Consider the following 23,293-nt stretch of genomic DNA (forward strand, 5'->3'; position numbering starts at 1 on the left):
TAAAGTATATTATCTATATCTATCAATTAAATATTTGAACATATTTAAGATCATTTAAAACATAGAACTTATAATTCTTCATTTAATTATTCTGCTTGTTATTCAGTCTTAACATCCACTCAATTAAAAACTTGTGCATCTACATACTCGACAAATTTAATTGAAATTATAAACTTTTATAATTAATTTTGTTTTGTTACTTTCTAAGGAAATTTCCTTTATTTACATTTTATTTTTCAAACCGGCAAATTATAGGTACATTTTTTTCGTTTTATTTTTATTTTATTTTGAAACAATTTGCATTTTAATAAATTAGATTTCATTCTTATAGTTTATAATTTTAAAGTTTTTTCATTTTTATAATATAATTAATTTTAATTTAAGTCCGTATTCATAAACAATTACAATTTTTATATGTAGTCTTAATTATTACATAACAGTCATATTATTTTTGCTATTGATCAGCTTTTATTTATAGAATTTATCTCTATAATCTATAATATATTTTTAGAAATATTGCTATTAAAAAAAATAATAATAAATAAACTTATAACTTGTAAGTTATGCAAATGGGTGTATTGGATATATGATCCATATTGATCACAATTATAAAACAGATTTAAATCAGATCTTAAAAATAAAATATATTGAAAATGTATTTTGAGATTTTCTTGAATTTAAATGTTATTAGGTTTAGTTATAAAATAAACTCAAATTAACAATTCAAAAGGCTTGTAGAGTTATAATATGATGAATATCAATTCATTTTATTAGGATCTGTTATTCAAAAGACGTATCCTAGATTGATATCTCGTCATTTAGATTTAGATTTAATATTTAATAATATTGCCAACATTTACCTACAGTCGAAAATTGCAATAACAAAGTCTAAATTGTAAAAAAAAGAAATATTAGTGGCTGTTCACTGGTCCACAGACAAATGAAATGAAATAACGTGGGACTGAATGAAATATTATACTTTCCAGTAGTTGTTGAGGTTATAAATTCACGAATTAGAGAAAGTTAACTTTATATTTTTGACTGCTGGTAATATTTGTTTTGTGGTAATTACTGTAAGATATTATTCGTACTTGGAATACCGTGGGTTTTTCCAAGACGTTAAAACAATGTTATCGTCGTCAACAAATAATACCAAGAAATTATATCACGGCGGAAAACAAACTTTTGGATCTATGCGATAGCGAATACGAAGAATTACTAAAAGCGAATTGTGAATACTCTTTGTGTATTTATACGTTTTGAATGTTTGGGAGATTTTAAATTATTATCATTCGACACTTCTTGACAAGTACTACTTGTTTATTTTCAATTTTAATTGAACTAAAACTGTTTTATAATTTAGTGATTATACATTATTTATTCATTTCCTAATACATATTTTGTACAAATATTTTGTTGTTACCCATTGAGTAAAATATTAAAGTGACTGTGATAAAATATGGAATGGCGACCAAACAAATAATATAGCACACAAACATACAATGTATATTATTATATGTTAAAACGAAACTGAATTTATTAAAATTTAAAATTCTTACTGAATGAACGGGTAAAAGTATTAATGTCATTGTTATATTATACATTTTAAAATGTAAATTTTTCATTCTTGCAATTTAAATTTCAAATAATAATATAATAACCCATAAGTATCTATTATGGTATTATTCCAAAATTAGATTAACCAATATGCTAATTTTCTATTGAGTATTCGTTACTTTTTCTATCAAAACAGTAATTAAAAAAGTTTTTAATATTTAAGTTTTCAACTTTGATTACCAAAACATAATTTATATTTTCATTAGTCATTGATTAAGTTTTTAATAGTTTGTAAAAAAATTGTTTCTATAATTATTTATTTTAGATTGTGTGTGAGTGTGTTTTTTTTGTGTCTGTGTACACCATAACTTGTCGAAATAATGCTTCAATTTCAAACTTCAGGGTTAGTTTCCGATGGGTAAGTGAATATCCTCGGTGCATTATAGAGATCAAAAGTAAAAAGTTTCTAACCGTTTTTTTTATAAAAAATCGGGAAAACAACAAACTGGTGATGAAAAAATGGGAATTTTTACGCAAAACCAGTTTTCAACAAAATCATTTTTTTTACCAACTCAAAAAACGGGTATAATTGTAAATTTTTAACACTTTCACAAAATATTTATATTAACGTTATCTATATGCGGTTAAATATTAAAAATATTCTGTCTTATTTGACTATTTATAAACAACTGAAATTTTTGATTTTTCTAAGTGGTTTTTTTTTTGAATTGTCGATAAAAAAAATTAAGGCTCAAAAAAACTTGAAAATATTATACAACGTTTCTTATAATTTGTACTTAGATTTTATTGTAGTTAAAAACAAAAAATTAAAAATCATTATTCAAAATTTTTTTTATAACATTAAAAATTCAAATTTTAACGAAATATGTCGAAATCGTGAAAATGTGAAAGTATTTTTGCAGTTGGAAATTCTTTTAATCTAAGATTAAAAAATAAACACTTAGTTTTCCATTAGTTTTCCTTTAAATTGGTATAGAGAAATTTAGGAGTCTCATTATAGGAAAAATATTATGAGCGTTTGAATTATAAATTTTTATGAAATCGCGTAACTATAACGATTTTTTTCAATATTAATATTGTTATTATTCAAAAAATATTAGTCATAAATACTTGAAAATTTCATCAGCTCTTTAAATTGGAATTTTCTTTATGTAATTTAATTGTCAAAATATTTGAAAATTTAATACAAAATTTATCACGAGTCATTCATAAAGTGATAGAAAAATTATAAGAATACACAGGCATAGTTTTTTTTTTATTATTGTTTGAAGTTCAAATACTGACACAAATTTGTCTCATGAGTTATAAATTATTTTGTAGTTAAAATTCATAAAAATATTTGTATGAATACCTAGCTGAGAATTGAAAATGAAGTACAAGATTCTATATAAGTTTCGTTAACAATTATATTAAAAGAACTTGAACGTAGGCTAATTAAAAAAAATGTATCCTTAGTTTAAATTTTTACAAAATCCAAAGTTCACTTGTAAAATAACGATTTACTATCAAATAATTTTAGATTTTTATTAAAATTAAAAAAAAAGAGAAACTTGAAACATACAATAGTTGTTTAAATTTAAATTTTCTGTACATGATTTACTTTTGGTGTATTCAGGTCATTAAAACATACACTATCTTTTTAACATCCCAGTTAGATCAGTTATATCCTAAGTTGACAAATCATCTCTGTTCAGAATCGTTTTTCATATACAATGATACCTATCATTGGATTAAAATTAAAATTCCTATAATATATTATAATAGTGATCCACATAGCACCTAATGAACAGCAGAATGGTATCCACTTGAAATCGCTTTTTTTTGCATTTTTTGCATTATTAATTATTATCAATTACATATTATATATTACATTATTTTGTAAATACTATGGATTATTATTTTAAAATAATTACATTTTATTATTATAACATATTATATACTTGTTGGTGTATTATATTATATTCTATAAACTAGAATACTAGATAATTGTCAATAATTCAAATTAAAAAAAAAAAAATTATTCATACATATTCATATATTTTGGCCAACATTTTAATAAATAAAAAGAATCAGGTTATTATGAGTCTTAAAAGATACTAAAAATTAAAAAAAAAAAATTGTATATTTCACATATTATCAATTATATTTTACCTAAATAATAAATAAATCAATTTGTCAAATAAACTTGGACTTAAAAAATGTCTACTTAAAAAATCACAAAAACCCTAAAATTTACCTTTAATAATATTAATATTTATTTTAAACGTTTTCGGAATTATATTTTAAGTACTTATTCATGTTATATTATGTATAATTAACCGGTCATTAAATTTACAATTAAAGCTTAATGACTGTTTCTATTGTTCATTGAAGTGAACAAATGGATTTAGTAAAATAAGGACACAATTTATTAGGATATACATTATATAGTACTTGCCGTTTGTTCGACTCGATTTAGGACCAGAGTATCATTTAAGTTCATTATCCATATGAGTCGAAGAGCCCGAAAATAAAAACAATAATATTATAGATATGTATATATTATATTATAATATTATTGAAATAGAAAAACTAATAAGCTGTCTAATTATAAATATTAATTTGTATTTATTGATGTATTATGTCGGTATCAATTTAATTATAATTATATTATATATATTATAGTATTTTAATTATAGTTATTTAAAATTTTTAGTAATTTTCATACGGTCATCGGGTGGATAGATTAACAAAAGAGTATTTTTTATTATATTAAGCATATTTTTCCCCATAACATTGAAATGTGTATTATTATCTGAAAACTGCTACATTCCTTACAATCATGACAATATGTTAAGTAGCATGGTTTATACAATATAAGAAGCACTTTTATTGTTATAAAAATAGTTTTTAAAGTAAATATATAATTGAAAAATCGATAGTATTTCTATGTTTCCTTAGTTTAGAATCGAAAAAGAGTATTGCATGCAATAATATGATTAACTTTTATAATAGTTTATTTATTTAGATGTAATAATATTTTTGATGTTATGTAAGTATTCCATGACGTGGAAAATATAACTTACGCAATATTAAGCATTTAGACAATGCGGGAAGAGGGTACGATACACACTTTAATGTTATAGTACCTATAAGAGTTTTTTTTCTCGAATCAAAGACCTAAATCTTTACAAAAGTATATTATCTTTACTTTAATGTATTCATATGTTACCAAATATTTTATAAATAAATGTAGTTATTTATAAAGAAAAAAATATGTTTTATGCGTGTGCGTATATTATTTACAAAGTATACAATACTTAATATCCAGTAAATGGCAAAACGTAAACTTTGTTCAAACATTTCATATTATTAAGTTACTGTAATTTAACTTTGGATACCAATAAGAAAATTGAACTTTATTTCATATACCTATTTCGTAATCAGCTGAAATCCAACGCTAAGTTTTTTTTTAGTTTATTAAAGAGTAAAACGTAGACTTGTTTTCTCTAATAGGTAATTATCTAACAATCCAACTATATATTATAATATACATCTGACTATCCGAGTTATCAAAACTAAACATTAATTTATCACACTTGATCCATAATGGCATACTTCATAATATATTCTTGTTTGTAAATGTCAGATTTGCATTCTATGAAACTGTTCAGTGAAGTTATACTGTATAGGCAGTCAAAACACAAAAAACTTACTTATACATTGAAATTAAAATGTTTGCCTCAATTTACTTTGTTAATAACATTTCATTAGGTACATATAGTTTAAGTATGTAATAAAGCACAATTGATTTACCTAAATAGTTTACTCAATATTATTTTAAATATAAATTAATCGAATTTAAAGGACTTATTCGTTTTAAAAATGTACTATAATGGTGCGTTTTTATAATATTAAAAACTGTATTTCGAATAAATACTGCTTTTTAAATAACAAACAAGTAAACTAATATATATATGATTAAAAAAAAAATATATATATAAAAAATCATAAGTTAAAATATGTATTCAATAACCTCATTTCAGAGAGTATTGAAATCATTCAACCATTGTAAACATTTTTTGAATAATATTATATTTACCAATAATATATATATTTTATATTATTTACTGATAAAAATGTATAAGGTACTTAAATATAATTCAACAAGTTGACTACCATGAACATCATATCTGATACTCAGCCCCTTTTACTGCATTACAATAATACCAGTTTTTCTTCCGTGTTGCCATGACATTTTTTTCTTTTGATAAACTAATCATATTTGTACTTTCTGAGATAAAAATAATAGTATAATTGAATTATAATAACAGTTTGTGGGTATAATGTGATATCCGAATCGGTTGCTCATGGCTTTTAGTATCGAATTCGTTAATATTTTTTAATGAGCATCAAGGTATCATGAGATGTTCTCATTTTTATCACAGATAATCCTTTATAACAAAATTAATAAAATGACTTTACCTAAGATAAAATAATATAACATACTATTTTGTGATAATATTTTAAATACATTCCTTTTTTTTTTCGTTTTCAATAAAGTCTGTTTTGGTTTAGTCACGATATTATATTTTTTTGTAAAGTTGCATCGAACAGTATAGGCAGGTATTGTGATTGAATACATTATGCAACAAACATACTTAAATGAAAATTACCAGAACTTAAATTATTATACTGTTTATAGTTTTCAAAAAATATATAAACAATTTTTTCAGTATATAAAAATAACTAAATTTTTAGAAGTATATTAATATTTTATATTTTATATTGTAATGTCATTTGTTGTGTCGTTACAAAATTAAAGCAGTATTTTAATATATTAGCTTAAGTATTGAAAATTAATCAAAAATGGAAATTTAATTTACATATTTTAATTTAAATTTAAATTTATTAAATAACACCAATCTTAAGCTCTAGTGCGGCAAATAGTTATATATTTAGTTTTTTTTATTTTCTATTAAAAAAAATTACATACATGAAGTGTAATATTATGTATGTTCAATTTAAACCTGGAAAATTTTTGGGCTTCAATTTGAGTTTCTCATGATGATGGAGGAATGTTCACAAAATAGTAAAATATTTTGTGGCAGTAAACTTGTTAAGGATGTATAAAACACCGTGTTCTTTAACTCCTTTACCTACTAAAAAATGAAAAATAAAATTAATATTATTACAATACAAATTGATGTTGTATATAATAGTATTCTTGTAATGTAAATTATTTGTTCTGTTCAGAATTATTTTTATTAATGCAATTTTATTAGTACTTAGTAGGTACTTACTATAATAGGAATTAACTTATTAAAATAATTTTAAGAATACGATCGTCGGGTAACACTTCAGAGTGCCCTCCCCTATCTGTCAATCTCGCTATGTAAATATTGTATCAAAATTGCTTATTGTACTGAAATGTTGTATAGATTGTAATTACATTTTTAATAATAATAAAAAAAAAAGAATACGATTTATTAAGAACATATTTTAGTCTGAAGAAGTTTGTTAATGATTGTGTATTATTATTATTATTGTTACTATTACAGTATTACTAGTGAAATACATTTTAATATCTACTAAATGTTGTTTTTAGTTCATATACATACTATATATTTTACACTTTTCTTTAAGGATTTGAAAAAAAAAATTAAATTATAAAATTCACATCTTGATATAAGAAATTTGTTTTATTTAAATACCTATAGATGTGTATACATATTTTTAAAGGGTTTTAAAAGGTAAAAATTGATAATAGGTATTTATGTTATTGGCATTAATTTAATTTTTACTAATATTTAATGTTTTTATAAAAAAAATATTTCTAAATTATTATAATACATACTATTGGTATTTATGTTTAAGATTGATCTCACAAATTATAACATATATTAGTTAATTTAATTATTTCGGTGTTTTTATTTAAATTATATTTTTAATTATCAAAATAAAAATTCAATCATTTCTATAATACACTACCGCCACCTAGCGATGTTAGCTTATACATTAAAAGCGTTTTGTAGCGATCTCTCTCGGAATTAATAAAAACATCCAAACACTACTAAAGGGTGCAAAGATGGCGTTGCCTGTTTATACTACATCTACACTACATACATAATTATCATCATATTTTAGGATTAAGTATTTGACTTTTTAAAAATCGCTAATTTTTTTGGCTACCTACAATATCTAAAGTAAATATGTGTGTGTATGGATAAGAGTCAACAGTGGTGTAATTTGGAATTGGTTCTGGGGTGGGATTGGGATATAAGTTTATACTACCGTTCTATTGTGAGGCTCTGCTCCTCCATTAAATCTCATAGATTACAATATTATATTCATTTATCATTATAAATTAAATGAGGTAATGGTATAGTAATGGTTTTCAAAGACAATTAAGTAAACAATTAAATGTATTTTTCATAAGTTATAGTATCAAGTCAATTGCTTTTTTGTTTTTTCTCCAAAAAACAAGCATCTGAGGGGGATGTAGCCCCATATCCCGCACCCCATAATTACGCCACTGAGAGTGAAGGTTAGGTTCACTGATTCTGAAAACTTAAGAAAATAATAATTCGTACGAGGTTGTTGTTTGTTATTGGTTATTGGAAAATAACATAATTTTAAAAACTATTTATTTTTATAACTTATTATTTTGGTATACCTACTATGGGATTTTACATTTCATGCATGTTTTACATATCAAAAGAAATAACTAATTTTTTGGTTTTGAATATGTGCATTTATAAGAATTCAACTGATAATTACTATTATTAATTGGACTATTTACTTTTTACTATTTACTTAGGTAATTTACTTATTTACTATATTACTTCATTACATAATATTTCTATACATATATATGTATGAAATAAATAAGATACGCTTTTCAAATTACTAATTTAAAATCTAGACTAATCCATATTTTTTTTTACTTGAACTTTAGTTTTATAATATTATCATAATAAAGAATTGTCGATACAACTGTATTTGCGTTAATCACATAATAGATACGGTGTAATATTCATGCTGTGTAACAGAATTTAAATACATTAATGAATTAATGAATTAATGTATTCGTTAAAAAAGTAGAGCGTTGTTAAAATCACTTAAATATATTATTTCTTCAAAACTACTTTTTAGTTTTTATTGTTGCTTAGGAACTCAATGGAGAAAAAAATCAGTCCAAAAAATACTTACAAAACTAGAATTTCAGACAATAGATAGAGCTACCCTTTTTAAGTATTTATACTGAACAAAAAAATGTTCACTGAGATATAAAATAAAAAATCATCATTGTAAAACCAATTCCAAATATTCTTAATTCTCTAAGAATCTAACATATTTTGTTTAGTGTAATAAACATTTCTGTATCTTTTTTCCATCATACTTTGGGTAGGTTTGCTGAGATTATTCAATTATATCGAATACAAGTTTATGTTATTATATATAGTAGCCGCAGTACCTATCGTCCCATATTTATGCATAATATGAATTATTCAATAATTTACAATGAATTATTAAACAATAGTGATGCATCAGTTGTATTATAATGAAGTTAATTTTTATTATTATCAGATTGTATTAATTATATTAAACTATAATGTATTCACAACATAACTGATAAAACAGTGGCTATGCATGTCCATTGTTAATAAATAATTAGTATTTATGCTATGGATGAAGTAAAAAAATTGAATTCTATTCAATGACCGGGTGATGTAAAAATTATCAATGCAGGTGGGATATATATTATAAACATTATCATTTATCACATAATGTGACATGAGCATTTCATAAAATTATCAAGATCAAGTCGGCAGTATAAAATATGAAGTTTTATTTTTAATTCCATTTAAGAATAACTACACTACTATAGACTAATGAAAACAAATTTTTGGTTGACATCTTGATGTTCAATTCCGTGTAAAGCAGCGTTGGTGCTTTGCTCTTTGTATTATACACCTAATCTACATCTTTGTTATGGCCTATTGGCATACACATTCAATTTTTTTTATATGATTGTAAAATATGTTTATAATACTTCATTTTAGTGGGACTTAATTATCGATTAATCAATAGTATATTTTTTGATATATTACATTTGTTTTCATAAAGTGACAAGTTCTTGTAAATAATTATTTAGAATATATTTTGAAAACGAAAGAGCATAAATAAGTATCGTTTCTTATTAATTATGTTTTATTAGATAATAAAATACATTTTAAGCAGATTATTTTCCATGCAGCTATTTGTATATTCGGTGAATATTTTCATTATTTTTAGTAAGACAATGCATTAAAACCATTTTCTGAATTTATATTATTAAAATTGTTCATAATTTTGTACACATAATATATGTGACTTTAGTTGTAGGTTAACAAGATAAATGATTTATCAATTAAAAACAAAATTTGATTTTAGGTATGAATCAACCAATAACTCAATGATAGAAATTTACTTATTTTTGATTCTGTAAATACAGAATATATTACATATTATAATGATTGCATATTTGAAATTATTTTAATTATTGTAAAATTTTTAAAAATGTAGTATGATCTATTTTTGGATAGCAATTTTTTGATCTCCAATTTTACAACTTTACTAATTGCTTTATATGTATAGTGCAATTGATTCATAAATAAGTGAAACATTTTAAAATTTTAAAAATGTTTGAATTATTGATCATTGCCCAGTATTTCACTGATGCCATAGTTGATTTGCTATATTCTTTGTCTTAAGTTAAATTGATTGCAACTAACCTTGAACGACGATTTATTATTTTATTATTATTATAATTAAACGGATATAACCGATTTTGTTATAGTCTTTATTAAATCATTCTATATAACTGTAGTATATTAAATACAAATTAATTATAACTAAAAACAATATTTTTAATTTGTATATTCAATTCACTTGAAGCGTCACCTATATTATTAAAGTTATGTAATTAACACATTAATTATTTTATAAAAGTAATTAATATTTTTACGCTAACATATTATTAGTAATATTATCATTTTAATATAATCATATTTTCTTAGAAAATCTATGCTGTAGTATAAAGTTAATATGCACTTAAATATTTGTACATTTTAACTATTTATGTTTTCTTTTTTTAGGTATGTATCATGTATGGGAAAATATATCTTATATCTAACAGTTGGGAAATATGAAATTACAAATTTATCTTAGCGATAATCAAGGTAGGTATAAATAGTGTTTACTATTAAGTTACTTAAATGTCTTAAATACAACAAAATATTGATATCAAATATTGTATATTAAATATTTAAAATCATTAATAATCCATGCATACTATTCAAAATCATTAGATTAAATAATTTATTATTTCTCAAATGGTCCAAAACGATAAAATACAAATTGAACTGTTCAAAATTGTCATTAAATATTTATTAAAAATTGAAAATGAGATTATTTTTATTTATTTTATATTTTACAGATGTGTGGTAGGTAAATTGGCTTAATTGTATTCTGAGTTTATTTAGCAGTTGTTACTTGTTTTTATATCTGAGTTTGTATTAAACATTAATAATGTAAAGTGTGTAGGTATTACCAAATTAATGATCAATCATAAAATCTGTAGTCATTTATTTTTTATTTATACTTATAAAGGATATTTAAGTATACACGGCATGGTTTTAACTTGTATAATGCCTATTATTATGCATATCTATTACAGTTTATATTAAATATTAGGCGAGTTTTGACTAAAAAAAATTATAATATTAATACTGATATTTCAAAAAAATGTTAATACTTTATTATTGATTCCGAAGAATAATTTTGAATACATACTATTATTAATCGTGTATTGATTAATTTTAAAAATGAGTTATATTTATTATCCATTGAAAAATTAGTAAAATAAATTGTACTAATCAAAGTAAATATGTATATATATTATACATGTACGATGAAATTATTTATACCTATGCATGATAATCGATAAACCACGTATTTAAGCACTATATTTACAACTTACTGTAGCATATTTAATTTATAAAATGTTTTAGTATTATATATTTATATAGTACAATTAGATACATGGTACAAAGATTTTATTTCATGGTTATTTTTTTGAATTATAATATATTATGAAAATACAAATATTGTTTATTTGTTAAATTATAACTTTATTCGTAATGTGACGTAATATTATAATAGTTAAAATATTTAAATAGTATAGATTTATAGAAATAGGTCGTATTAAAAAAAAAAAAAACAGTGTAATCGATTGAAGTGTCTTAATGACAATACACTTTATTTTAGAATAATTAGCTCATATTGACCACACAATATTAAAAAATAAATTAGCAGATAAAATGACTCTCAGCGAACACATTGTCGGAAACCAGATGGAGGTTGGGTCGAAGGGTTTGACAATCAGTGCAATGTAGGAATACTCCGACTACTGCACCATTGGTTGACCCACGAACCGTCCGACGAGGTCTCAGGGATATGTATATTTACCTCCACCGCATAAATCTGCTCCGATAAAAATAATGTAGCATGACAAGATAATATCTTAAAACTGTCATTGCTGATAATAAATCAGTGTATAATAATATAATAGATACAATTCTTGGGTTCCCACAAATAATGTAATTATAACACCAGATTATACGTCTTCCCAATGGATCTGATTGAATTTCAGTGTAATTTTAGATAATATTTCTTATTTAATTGTAATCTTAGATACCAATTTTAGAATAAATATTATCAATGGAACTCTTTTAATAACTAATGCCTATTGCCTATAGACGCTTTAGGAAATTAGATAAACATTAAATTACGATAAATTACTAAAATTAAGTTTTGTAAATTAACTAGTTATAAAATAGATATCCTATATTCTCTATTTTAACTATTTTCATTGTCAAATGCACACACTTGTTCTCACTATTAACTTCACTAACTGTTCACCTGAATTACTTGTAGGGCATTTATTTAAGGAAATTTATATGTTCCATCACATAATTAATTTAATTATTACAATATTTAATTTATTTATTTTGTTGTTTTTGCTGGAAAAAAAACAATAAGAAAGTTTTAATTTAAATTTTGTAATATATCGCATACAGTTTCTTAATAACATAATAACATATAGCTTTAAGTTGTTATAAATGCAAATGATTCTTTATTGTTTTTAAATATAAAATATAATAACATGTTAACATGTTCAGTGAAGAATTCAAATATATCTTAGGTATCTATATTAATGTTTATTAATGACATTTTTTTTTTTGTATTATTATCATAAACTATATACTAATTATAAATAATTTACTAGTTCTTAAATTTGGCGTGTACTTACATAATAATTAAGTAGACATTATTGAAACAATATTTACACAGTAAATAAAAAATAAACAAATAAATAATAAATTGTCTCTCGTTATTTGAAAACTTATAATATAGGTAGATATCAATTTTATTATAGGAAGCTGCAAGGTTAAGTTGATTATAGGTTATGATTTATTTCAATGGGTGCGTCACAATTGGATGATGTGATACGATTACGTATAAGACTATAGAGTATAAACTCTTTCCGTTACTACGGTTGTGTACGTTTTACCCACCCAAACATAGCGCAACATTACTATTGTTTACAATTGTTAAAATTTGTAAAATAACTTTTTTTAAGAAATTATTGAGTATCTTTGATAAAGTTTTATAAACATTACTGTGACTATATTATTCCCACAGCCAAACTTTTCGAGGATTGATTATTGATACTAAGGTTTTAATTTATTATATTTTGTCCTTGTGTTATATTATATAGATATTAATTGGCCAAGCTATTAATTTAATTTACCTATTTTTATTATTTATTATAATATTAGGTAACACATTTTTTCTACAATTAAAATCTTAATAATTATTTACTATGTTTATTTGAGAATTGTACAATTATTTTTAACAATGAATACATATTAATAAATAGTATATTTGGCAACATTGCACTAATTTTAGTACCTATGCAATCGTACAATTTTTAAGGGCTAGGTAGAGTTGATATCATAAGCAATCATACAATTAAAAAGGACAAACATACGCAATCGTATACTACTGATTTCAACATGACAATTTTTTTATTTTCACTTAAATTTATCGGTCGGTAATCTATATATTATAGCAGTCATGTATAATATAATTATTATTTGATAGTATTTTTTTTAGTATTCTGAATAACGATTTTAATTGATAAAATAATATTAGTGAGTATAAAAGTTGTTGAAAGTTGAAAGTACTGTTTTCCTCTTATCTTTTTAAAAATCTACTTCCTGAGTCTCGGATATAATAATAATATAATATTATATTTATTATATAATTTATAAATATATATTATATAAATTAACGATAATTATATTTTATTGAATTAAAATAAAAATGTATAGTCAATTAACTGATAATATGCTGGCTTAAATCTTAAATATAAAGCTATCGTATTATTATGTATTATTATCACAAATGAAAATCTATACTCTGTTATTTTTACATTAATTATAATATCTTTTAATTATTTTTATAGATTAATAATAATTTAAATAAAATTATAAGTAAATATTAGTAGACAGTGGCATTTAAATTCATTCTAAAATAATCTTTCAATATAATATTATTTTTTTATTTTAATAGTAGCAATATAATATGTTTCTTGAAACATTTTAGTTAACAATTAATTGTTATGGATTTAAGATCTAATATTTCCAATCTAAAATTATGACGAATTTATCCAGAAATATCCATTATATTGGAGTATTAATTATCATTGAATTTTGGAAATCCAATTTTGTTAAAGTACTGATTGTAAATAATACTATATTATTATGGGATAGGTGATGGATTGGCATGTAATGTAAATACACGGAAAATAATGAACGTATAATACGTAATATTATAATGCACACAATACGCCATTCACAGATTTGTTTATTGAGTTCAATGACCACCGAATTCTATTTTGTCGATAATGATGCGACCAGGGAAAATAAGGACGCGTTTGGGTTTTGCGTTAGAAAATTATTAATATTCTTGACATTTTGATGAAAAACCGACAAAACCTTATTATAATTTATTGTAACGATGCGAATTGTCAAAATTCATCAAGTATCTAATATCATGGTTTTCCATAATATTTTGAGTTCCATTTAAAAAATCTGTAGTACCATAATATTAACAGCATGCAGATGCATAGAACTCGTGACAAATTATTAGAATATTGTTTAAGACTATACTAAGTAGGTTACAACACGTTTGAATTATTATTAGCAGCGGAAAAAATAAGTTATTTATTATCAATCTTCATTTAAATTTAAAGTATTCAGAAAATGAAAACACATGTTTATTTTGATCGAAAGAAAATAAATCCTACAACATAAATTTGAAAAAAAAATTGAGATAAATATCATTATTTTATCTTAAATCGGTTCATAATAAGATATTTAGTTATTCTTCAGAAATCTGAAAAAATTGACTAGGTGCTTGTCACTATTTTCCAACGTTAGTGATTTATACATTATCGCAATGTCGCCGGCTCATCGCCGTCATATAGCGTTTGAAGTTGTACACAAAGGCTACTTATAACAATAATAAATGGGCTATATATACTTATATTTTCGAGTAATACGCATGACGTAGTTGAGGACTGTAAAATTCACACACGCAATGACTTCTACGCGAATAAAACGGATGATTCGCATGCATATTATAAATATTAAATATAGTAACAATATAATTTTGTAGTATACAATATTATTCGTATCGTTATTATAATAATATTGCGGCACGCTATGCGCTGTGAAACAAAGAAAATCCGTGTTGTGGCAGTTAGCTCATTAATCGCGACCGACGATTGTCGTTGACGGTGGTCATAAACCTATGCCACGTATACGTATATACCTATGTATTATCACCAAACGACAGTGGTGAGCGTGTCGAAACATCCCTGAATGAATTATTTGAACATTTGGACATTTTCCCGCACCTCGTGCTCTGAGCTCTGATGGGCCATTTCTGCATTACCTTAAATCAGGGGTCGGCAACCTTTTTGGTGTCAAGGGCCAAAAATAAAAAATAAATTTCTTGATCCATACTCCATACAACTTATTTTATTTATAGTTTTTTTTTTTTTTTTTTATCAACTAAAATAATAATAAGGTATTTTTATACTAATTATAAATTACAATCGCGAACCGTATAAAATTGCTACACGGGCCGCGGGTTGCCGACCCATGCCTTAAATGATTTCAAACAAAAAAATCGTCATATTATTATATTTTACTTGAAAATACTGTCGTTGAAGTTTTATACAATTATTTGATATTATACGATCGTATACTTTATATTATGATAACACAGAAATAATCATTATCTTTTTACAATCTTACTAAGTTATACTATTATAAGTTTTGCATCTATTACTCCAATATGAACAGTATTAAATTATTATATTTTGGTTTTCTGTAAATGCCTAATATATATATATATATTATATATATATATTATATATATATATCAATAAGGAATAGCGATATTTTAATAAATAACAACTAATACAAATACAGTACAATGTGTAGTTCATTTACTGTTTTACAAGAATATTTTTGTGAATGATATAAAAAGAAATGGAAATCTCATAGTTTGGATATATTTTGATTATTTAGTTCATTGTAAATGATCAGATGTAACGGCGTTGTATCTGGTTATAAATCATCTAGGTGAATTCCCAGGAAGCGTATTTTAGGCTAGTTATGAGACGAGTTGGTTAGGGTTTGAACATATTTTTGTTTGAAAAATAGTATGTTAAAACTCATTAATTGAACAAATTTAAAGTTCACTAAAACACAAACACTGATAAGACTCTTTGGCAATAATTCGAAAGCAAGTATTCTGCAAAGTTATCAAATAGTTCTCTCCACTTTAACCAATTATGACCAGACTTCAACGTTTGTGTATTATTGGCATATGTTCAGAATTATAATTATAATCTCATAAACTATTGGATACTCCAATGACTTTCTTCACCAAAAAATAAGGTATAAGACTAACATAATAAAAATCATAATTAACAAAAAAATAATTTATTTAGTGATAAACAACACACTCGTAAGCCTTACTATTTAACTTACACAATTTTCAGCAATGAATTGCTATATGTATAAACATTGATGTATCAACATTTTTTTTTCATTAACACTTATAAAAAAAGTACAAGACAAAACATGATGTCATAATTTTATACTTAAAACAAATTAAGTTAATAATTTTAATAGTTAAAAAATGTAAATACTATTAAGAGAAAAATTGATATGGTTCTATTTAAAAAAAAAAAAATTGTGACTAAAAATGTAAAGTAGTATATAATTTTATTTTTTTTTAAGAGAAAATTGAACAGGGGAGAGAAAACAGTCCTTCCCAAAAATGTATTGGGTATTTAACGTGCTCTAAAAAAAGTAGTGTTCAGGTATGACCGATTGGTAACCCTATTCGACTATGTATTATATTACTATAATGTTATAAAAATGTGCAGTACCTATCTAATATACATATATATTGTCTCTTGTAATTCGCATGCATGTTCTATGTATATTCATAACATATAATATTGAAAGAAATCAAGAATCAAGACTTTATAGAATAATAATGTAGTTATAATGATATTCTAATGCTATGATGATCCCTGTTACACTATAAAATTGCTATACATTATGCTCCATTATTCCATTATTTTGTATAACTTATAGATATATCGTGTGCACCAGTTGATAGATGGCGTGTTCGTACATAAACTTTTACTTTACAAATTATTATAAACGTGGATGTAGGAGGGGGTTAGTAAATATTAGATAGTTGCGTAGCACTCGTAAACGGTATCTGCAAAAGTTTCGCCCTTAGAGCGAGTTTAGCCGCCACGCTATTTACAGGTGCGCAGTTAAAAGCTGCAGATACCTATTAACCGAATAATTATCGTACTCGAATTCACCCACCCTCAACCAACAACATCGATGCCCTTCAGTCCCTTTTTTCTACCCTACCACGAAGAAAATACAAATACCTAATTGCCCTATCGCCATAGAATAACATAGTATACATATATATATAATATACATTTGTGCGTGCGTGTGTGTGTGTGTGTGTGTGTGTGTGTGTGTGCGCACTATCAAATCGGTCGTTTGTTTTTCGCCTCTCCTTCCTTCCACTCCATCAATACCACCACCGTTGTCCGACTATAGGTAGGTGCTTTTTGTGCGCGGGCGGGCGGTCGCCGCCAGTCGGGTTAGGCGCCACTGAATTGTGTATTATAGATTTGCGTGTCGAAGCCAACAAAAATCGCCGGACTGTTAAAACGCGCACGCCAGTCCCCCGGCACTGCATATCCGTCCCCGGAGACACGCGGTCTCCGTCCGTCCGTCGCGTTCAGTTTTGATTTTTCTAGTCGTTGTATAACAATATTATTTTAAAATATAATATTATATTATAATCACTAAAAACGCCTTTCCCTCCGATTATGTTTTTTTATAATTTTTTTTATTTTAAGATAATTTTTACACGTCGTTCGTAACTAAATATAATATATCCATACTTGTACGTTTCATAAGCCGCGAATCGAGCGCCAGACGACGAATTTACGACTGAATATCGTCGTCTTCGCGTCTGTGCTCATAGCCACATAGTATCTATATATTATCTACCTACCCATCTGTCTACCGGTGAGCTACCAACTTAAGAACTAAACTGCCTACAGACGATTATTACGCGTGACCGACAAAAATGAAACGTAGAATACGAGCTTAGTCGATGCGTACATAGAACTACGTGCGTATATCTACGGACCCGGTGTTGGCTTTGCATATATATACATATTGTAAGTTATTGATTAGATTTACGTAACAGTGCACATCGTGTTATAATATTTACTTAGCGTTATCTCAATAAATATAATTATAATATACTATTGATCGCGCAGTTTGCATTTAGAGAGTTGTAGTAGGCACCGCGCTCGAGTATAGTTGATAACGGTATCTATGCTGATAACGATAAACTTTACTATCTACGTATCTGATAAAATGGGTTATGTTTTACTTATATTTAGATTGATGTATAGTACGGTTAGAATATACGGAGGTATACACACAGCACACCTGTTTGCGAATTTAAATTTCAATAGTTTTTAATAAAATGTGGTTTAGCACAGAAAGTTATACTGAAGGTATACATTTTCTCGGATAGAACACAATTGTGCGTATGTTTGTAGACAAATTACAAAATATTTTTAAGAATCAAAAATAAACACGATTGCTTATGAAATCGTATACAATGTTGTCATATTTGTTAATTTTAATATATACGCAATAAATATCAAGTACGCATGTACATTTTTATAAAAATTAATATGAAACAATAAAATATTGTAAATTATATTGAAAATAACTAAACAATAGTTAAATAGTTCATAAATATAAATAAACAAAATCGTCAATAAATTACTTTAAAATTAGTTAAAATTAATTTTAATTCTCTAAACTTATTATCAACTATTTTTAAATATTGGATTACGTTTTAATGGATTTTATAGTCACCATAAACTTTTACAATATTTTTAATTCTATTTAAATTATTTTTTTGCCAATTTCTTTATTTGCCAACTATATTAACTGAATCAATCTTGTATGAATTTGAGTTTCTTTTAATATTGTAATGATAACACGTGTTAAAGTATGAGAACTATGAAAATGTCAGTTATGAATTCTATGAAACTTTTCATGAAAATTTGGCAACAACGCTAAATATTTAGTATGCAATTGTATAGCCAAAACTTAGGTAAAACCGTATGCAATCATGTAGCTTAAAAAGGTATCAACGATAACGAACATACGGCACAATCGTGTTTTACCCAATTTTTCTTTTTATATATTATAGTTGATGTATTCTTCCTTACCTAGCCTGACACTGTTTTTTGTTGTTTATCAATATTTTCAAGGATTTTTATTTAGGTTTTTTAAGTACCAAGCTATGACAAACTTTAAGCTATATACAAACATAATAACATTTGAGTAAAAGGTTGAAATGTAAAATAATTTTATATAATTGTCACTCAGGTTTAATAATTGTTGACGTGTTATATTACAGTAGGCTATAGTGTTATTACAATTCACTAGTAAGTTTTTCATTTTATAAATTATATTTTTGTTAATCTAAGGTTAAATTTGAATATTTAAATCGTCCATTTTCAAAACAATTGTTATATGTTCATTATATTTATACATATTGGTTTAAAAAGATTAAATTAATTTCAAAAGAGTAATATTAAGGATCAACAATATAATATAAACTTTTGAATGTAACAATTATTCATAGAAAATAATATTATTTAATTTGATAAATTTTCAATAAAAATGTATTTTTATTGGAATTTAAATGTATAGATTAAAATTATTTTTAAAATGTCACCAAATAAAAAAAATATACAATCCAGTTAATACTAAAATATAGTTTTTGAATTTAATGAATATCAATTTTTTTATAAAGTTAATTTAGTGGTTTATTGTGACCTTGGCTTATATAGCAATAATATTAGGTTCTTTTAGTATCTAATTAAATTATTATAAAAATTGCAAGTTATTCCCATTATATAATATAAATCTATATTTGCTTTGTTATATAATTTATTAAAATAATTTTGATGACATATAGAACTTGTTAATTTTAAATAATAATTTTCAAGCAATAAAACTATCCTATTACGGGTACATGTTATATTATGAATTTGATAATTTTTTAATAAAAACTTGTTTCATTAAAGTAATTTTTTTCAAGATAAAATCGACATCATTGTGTTTTTATGAGATTTAAATTATATTTATGTGGACGTATTTCGCACTATATGTACACAAATATAATATACTTTATTTGTTTATATATTATTAATATTTAATATGTATAATTATATAAATTATTAAACATTTTTAGTTATAGTTTTATTAAATAGGTACAGTTATAAAATATAAGTATAATATTATAATATAATATAATCAATAAAGAATACAATAACTATTTTAAAAATCAACTATTTCTGTAAATTAATTCACACTCAATTTTAACATAAATGTATAATATTTTTAATTAAAAAATATATTTTTCCTTATATTAAGTATAATATTTTAAAATACAAATATTTATAGATAAAGATATTAAAAATGGAAAATACTATAGGATATTTGTATATTATAATAATAATAAGAACACTGAATTATCGTTAAATTTATTTTTATTATATGTATAATGCGTTTATAGTAATGTGGTAGGTAGGTGATATTGAAGAAAATTAATTAGCTAAATTAAAATAGATATTAAGATTTCTATTAAGTGTAAAAATTTAAAACCATTTTATTACGATTAAAAATTTAATGAATTCGTATTACCAGTAGTACATTTGTTTTTTTAAAAATAATAGTTATTAAATAGGATTTTTAGTGTTTTTCCTATTTCATTATTCTCTTAAAATTGTATGTGACCATTATACTGATTGACATGAATAGTGGGATTTTTAAAAGTGTGTATACACATTTCATTCTTTCTAAATTACGAGACTCTTCCCGTAAGTTTTTCTCGATTTATCATAGTGACGTATACGTACTATGATAAATCATACACGTACGCTATTTTTCCTCCACTCCAAAGCACTAATAATTTTGTATTCAGTATTCCTAACCTTTTATATACTTCAATGGGTTTCTATTCCGTCTATTGAAATTAAGGTATATGTTATTATATGAATCATAAAATGATAAAATTAATGGTACGTTTTATTAACGATTTGCAATGTATTTAGTTTAGAATACCTACTACATAACTAATGAAATATTTACTCGGAGTTAAGTAATAATGACTAAAAACACTACATGATTGTTGTTGAATATATTACTCGTAAATAGCAACACATTACAGTGGAAATTTATTTTTAAACAAAACTATTATTTGGTAGCTATAAAACAATTAGGTAATAATTTAAACTGTAATTAATGAATATTCCACATTAGCTGGTTTACCCTTTCACTAGGTAAAAATTGATGGAGGGTATTTTTTTAAATTGATTGTACAATATGCATACAATGTGCATTTTTTGTTTTCAATAACACGATAGATTTTACAACCTATTTTGACGTTAAAATAAAAAAAATTAAAATGTGATTTATTATTTATTCACGCATTCTTAACAATTTAAATACAATTAATCAGTCAATCTTGACTATAAAAGAATCATCAATGTGTGCTTTTTTGTATTTTATATTTATTATACAAATATATTTTATCAAATAAAAAGTAAATATTATTTATTGATGTAGCCATAAACTCGTTTAAGCAATTCAAATACAGTTAATGACTGGATAAGTCTAGATTACAATAAAAAAAAAAAAAATAAAATAACGTGATTTTCTATGTATCTATTTAAAAAAAAATGTTTTTACATAATTTGAAGTTGTTATAATAATACAATATTACATAAAAAACACGCATAAATTATCCTAAAATAACTGTTTTGTGATCTTTTATTAAACTATACGTTTTTTAAATTCTGGGCGGAGTAATGAATGTATTGATTTTACAATGATATATGTATGTGTGTGGTTTTATGGCAGAATTATGCGTTATAACTAAATAAATTCGATAAAAAATTGATTAATATTGATATAATTTTTATCTTAGGTGAGTTGGTTGGAAAACGGGTGGTCATCATAAAAAAATTAAATCTTATGGTAATCAAAAGTGTTTTTTATTTTGTATTATAACAGTTATATATTGCACTGGTTATCTAAACTCTGTTTAGTTTAATTGTTAATACAATAATAACTAAATTACATAATATATTTAATAAATAAATAAATTCAGAAAAACGAGTTTGTTTTATAATAGGAGTCATGAATTTGCTGTTTTAAATTTGATTCTGTATTCAATTTTAAAAATAAAGTTACTTTTAAAACACCTTATACTTTTTTGAAATTAATGAACTCCAAAACCAACTTAAAATTATAATAATTATTACAACAATGTATTTTTATTTTACATAACGCAATAAAATATATGCAAAAGCTACTCATTAGATGTTATTTTAATTCAATTATATGTATGTATATATAATAAATGATTACCAAAAGTGATACAACGATAGAATTTAAATAACTGTATTTATGTGATAGTGGAAATTGTCTTAATGATTCGTTTTTGACGTGCAAAGTGACTAATTTGCAATGTTTGCAAAAGGAGTAGACAGGTGACCATTTGCTCTAAAATATAGTATAGTGTTAAAGCGATGAAATAAAAGACACTGGTGTTTATCATGGAACAGTGTTAGTTTGGGCATCATCGAGAAGCTAGCTGAGTTGATTTACGACTAAGATGTCGTCGAATGCATGTGGGGGAGTGGTGGGCATTATCAAAATGCCCTTGTCAACTAACGGACATTGTCGCTAAGTTAAGGGACGGTTTCCAATTCCATTATATAGCTAGGAATCATGGGGAAAAGTATACTTCGACAACCGTTTGCATGAGATGCTATGGATAATGGTATGTAAAATGAAAAATCGCTTTACTGCTGCCGTTTTAGATACGATTTGATGGATGCTTAAATAAACTAAACGACGCATCGCGTGTGATTTGGTCGAACAACCAAAATTGTGTGAGGAAAACTCTT

General features: G+C 24.3%; 1 protein-coding gene across 2 annotated transcripts in view; it reads left to right on the plus strand.

The window, feature by feature from the left end:
- Nucleotides 1-23,293, plus strand: part of LOC114126798 (solute carrier family 12 member 6) — a 257,451-nt gene that overhangs the window by 57,291 nt on the left and 176,867 nt on the right. Inside the window, exon 1 of one of the 2 annotated variants that reach the window (XM_050201572.1) lies at nucleotides 18,199-18,466. The exons of the other annotated variant lie outside the window; for it this stretch is intronic. The gene's annotated coding sequence lies outside the window, so the exon portion shown is untranslated. Of the gene's footprint in view, nucleotides 1-18,198; nucleotides 18,467-23,293 lie in introns of those variants that run through there. 2 annotated transcript variants of the gene reach the window in all.

The sequence above is a fragment of the Aphis gossypii genome, chromosome 1, assembly GCF_020184175.1.
Source record: "Aphis gossypii isolate Hap1 chromosome 1, ASM2018417v2, whole genome shotgun sequence".
Classification (NCBI taxonomy): Eukaryota; Metazoa; Arthropoda; class Insecta; order Hemiptera; family Aphididae; genus Aphis; species Aphis gossypii.